This window comes from Narcine bancroftii, chromosome 4 (genome assembly GCF_036971445.1).
Source record: "Narcine bancroftii isolate sNarBan1 chromosome 4, sNarBan1.hap1, whole genome shotgun sequence".
Classification (NCBI taxonomy): Eukaryota; Metazoa; Chordata; class Chondrichthyes; order Torpediniformes; family Narcinidae; genus Narcine; species Narcine bancroftii.
In genome coordinates, this window is record NC_091472.1 from 133,141,075 (window position 1) to 133,145,251 (window position 4,177).

Here is a 4,177-nt window from a genome sequence, read left to right on the forward strand (position 1 = left end):
GCACATCCATTCTGTTCGACTGTCCAGCACTGAGGAGGGGGCTGTGAAATAGCTACCTTTATACAGGAGCCTGTGGGGAGGGTCCAGACAATTATATACAACAGTGTTTTACCACATTCATCCCTTGTTTGTAAAGAGTCTGGGGGGGGCGGGGGGTGGTGGGGGGCGAAGTGGAACTTACAGAGTTATAATTCAAAGTCACAAATTCAGTCTTTCAGGTGGTCTGGCTGTTTGCTGGGACTGTTGTTGTACTGGTTGTGGCTGGGGTGCAGCAGCAAGGTCCTGGTCGGTCTTTGGCATCTGTATGTACTCATTGGTGGTGTTCTGGTGGGTAGGCGCTGATGAAATGGTGTATTCTCCCTCAGGGCAGATGCAGGATACCAGGGGTCAGGTGCATCATGTGTATTCAATGGAGACGGGGGTGTGGGATGATCAACAGTGGTCTCCAGAGCCCCTGAGGGAGCCAAGTCCCTGACAGAGATTGTGTCTTTGTGTCTGTCGGGGTATGCCATGTAGGCATATTGGTGGTTGGCATGGAGGAGGTTGACCCTTTTGACCAGGGGGTCAGACTTACGGCTCCTCACATGCTTCCGGAGTAGGACGGGCCCTAGGGATATCAGCTACACAGGTAGTGTCGTCCCTGTCACAGATTCCCTGGGAAAGGAAAACATACGTTCATACAGTGTGGCAATTGTGGCAGGGACCTGATTCAGTGGAGGGCATCCTCTTTCCAGCAGGAGATTTGGAGACCCTTAAACCCAAAGGCCAGGAGGACTGCCTTCCAAAAAGTAGTATTCTCCCTCTCCACTTGTCTGTTATCCTGGGGGTTGTAACTGGTGGTCCTGATCGTGACAAATGGAGAAACAGGAGTATTCATCAATGATGTTAAGAAAATACATGTTGCAGTCAGTGGAGGGCAGGGGTCCTTTAAAATTGACATTGAGTCAACCAAAGGGGCAGGTGGCTTTAATTAATTGTGCTCTGTCTGGCCAGTAGAAGTGTGGTTTGCACTCAACACAGATCTGGCAGTTCTTTGTCATGGACGTGATCTCGTCAATGGAGTAAGGCAGGTTGCTGCTTTGATAAAGTGGAAAAAAAACCTGGTAACTCTGGGGTGATAGAGATTGTTGTGGAGTTTTTGTAGCAATTGATCAGTGCACTGGTACAGGTCCCGTGGGACAGGGCGTCTGCCGGCTCATTAAGTTTACCTGGCTGTATCGTAATTGTAGGTGGACAGTTCAATTCTCCACCTCAGTATTTTGTCACATTTGATTTTGCCCCACTGTTAAACATGAATGCAACTGTGCATTGGTCAGTCAGCAAGATGAATCTCTTACTGGTCAGGTAATGGTGCCAGTGCAACACTGACAATGGCTTGGACCACTTTCTCAACCAAGGAGTGTCGAATTTTGGGATCCTGTAGGGTATGGGAAAAAAAAATGCACTGGCCTACCTGGTTGAAGGTAGCTGCATGGATGAAGTCTGACGCATGGCTTTCCACCTGAAATGGGGTAGATTCGTCCACAGCATGCATTGTGGCCTTGGCAATATCTGCCTTGATGTGACTGAAGGCTGCACAAGTCTCCGCCACCAGGGGGAAGGATGTGGATTTGATTAGGGAATGGGCCTTGTCCACATAATTGGGGACCTATTGAGCATAATAGGAGAAGAACCCAAGGTTCTTCTTCAGGGACTTGTGGCTGTGTGGAAAGGGAAGCTCCAAGAGTGGCCACATGCAGACAGGGTCTGGGCCAATGACTCCATTCTCCATGACACAGCCAAGGATGGCCAGATGGATTGTGCAAAACACGCATTTGGCCATATTATATGTAAGTTTATAGAGCTTGGCTGTTTCAAGAAATTTCTGGAGGTTGGTGCCATGGTCCTACAGGTTGTATCTGCAGGTGGTGATGTTATCGAGGTACGGGAAAGTGGCTCGCAACTTGTACTGATCCACTATGCAGTCCTTCTCCTGCTGGAAGACTAAGACGCTGTTTGTGACGCCAAAGGGGATCCGCAGGAAATAATAGAGGTGACCATCTTCCTTGAACCCCGTGATAGGGAGCTGATTGTATAATGGTCGAAAAGACATGATACTGGGCATTTAGTTGACCATGTCGACGATGCATGGGATGGGACATGCATCCAATTGCGAGTATCTGTTGATGGTCTGACTGTAGTCAATGACCATCCTGTTCTTTTCCCTATTCTGTACTGCTACTACTACCTGCGCTCTCAAAGGGCTGGTATTGGCTTCAATAATCCCCTCCTTGAGTAAGCGCTGTACCTCTTCCCAGATGAAGGCTCTGTCTCCGGTACTGTACCATCAAATTTTGGAGGAGACGGGTTTACAGATGGGATTGAGGTTGGTGAATAACTGGGGGGTGGGGGTAATTTTAAGTGGGGAGAGCCTGCAGGTCGTGCGTGGTGAATGGTTGGGTTATTGGCTGTGTATGATGGGGGGGGGGGGTTGAGGAGGGTGGGTGGCATGCATTGTCGGTTCTACACAGTGAGGGGTGGATGGGGCCCATCAAACTCCATCATCATGCTTTTAAGGCGATGCTGAAAATCCAGTCCCAACAGCACAGTGGTGCAGAGCTGCATCATTACCATCAGTCTAAAGTGTTTGTATTCATTATCCCACACTGTTACTCACTTCATAGAAGCTCTGGACGTTCGCTGTGTGCAATTTGGATGCCAAGGAGACCTTCTGGTTCACCGGCAATACTGTGAGGGAAAGGTGGCACACTGTGTCTAGGTGTATGAAGCTCTCTGTGCTCCTTCTATCAAATACGCAACACTTCAAGTGGCTGTTTACCTGAATATCCATCATCGACCTGGGGAGTTGATGGGGTCTGTCTTTGTCGAGTGTGATGGAGGTCAGTGTCAGGTCCCGACACGTCACTGTTGTGGAAGAAAGTGGTATTCAAGATGGCAGCCTCCATGGATCACACATGTTACTGCTGGCCCCAGGTGATGGTGTCCAGGATGGCAGCCCCCATGATCTGCATGTGGCACTGCTAGGAAATGGTTTTGACTTTCACACTTTGGCATAGTGGCCCTTCTTCCTGCAGCTGGAGCCCAGTGAATCTTTTGCTGGGTAGCATTTCCTATGATGCTTGCCCAGACCACAGAAATAGCACTTTGGGTGCTCCCATAGCACTGCGGCAGTGGTCAGGTCACAACGACGGGAGGTGATCATGGAGCACTGCTGCCATGGTTGAGTCATTAGTGGAGTGAAGGTATGGTGGGCATGTCCAAAGATGGCAGTACCAGGGGTAACAGCGAGGTGACTGCATTGTCGATCGAGTAGGCATCCATGTTCTGGAGGCCTACCTCCAGCGTACCTGCCAGCTCAACTGCTCTCTGCAAGCTGAGCTCCCCTTGCTCCAAGAGACTCTGTCAGTTATAGTTCGACTTGATCCCCAGGATGCAGGTGTCCTGGATCAGGTCCTCTGTGTACTCTGTGGTGGACATGGACTTGCATTCACAGGCCGAGCCAAGGCCTCTCAGGTCCTGAAGATATTCAGTGTTAGCCTCACCGGGTCATTGTTTGTGGGTCACCAGAAGATGACATTGATCTTATGCAGGTACTGTCCTTTGAATATGTCCATGGCTTCCTGATACAATGAGGCATCCCTGATCATGGAATGCACTAAGGTGTATTGTGGTTTATCAGTCTCTGATCACATAATGGTGGAGGAAGCCTGCAGGAATGCTTCAAAATAATGCGGCAGGAGCTCAAAGTTGGTGGATGCCTCAGGCGATTGAGGGCCGACCTCTAACTTTTCTGGCTTCAGGATCTGCTCTATTGTTAAAAAAAACTTTAAGTAATGTTACAGAGTTCTGTGTTGTGTATTGGCATATGTGTTGTGTGGTTTTATGTTAAAAAGTAACAGTTTGCCTTAGAGAGCCAAGGTGAAGGTGGACTGCTGAGAGAGTGGGAGATGGACTAAGCGTGTGCAGAAAATGATCTAAAATTTTCTGGACTTTGGATGATAAACCACTACTGGGGGTGCTGTGGAGTGGAAGAAGGCCCAGAGCAGGAGTCATGGTCTGGAGGACAGTTTAGAATGTTGGGATTTCAGAAAGGGATGAACATTCCGAAGGCAGCCAGAAGGATCCGGACCAGGCCAATGGTTCCTCTCTCTGCAAGCAACACAAGAAGACAACTTCG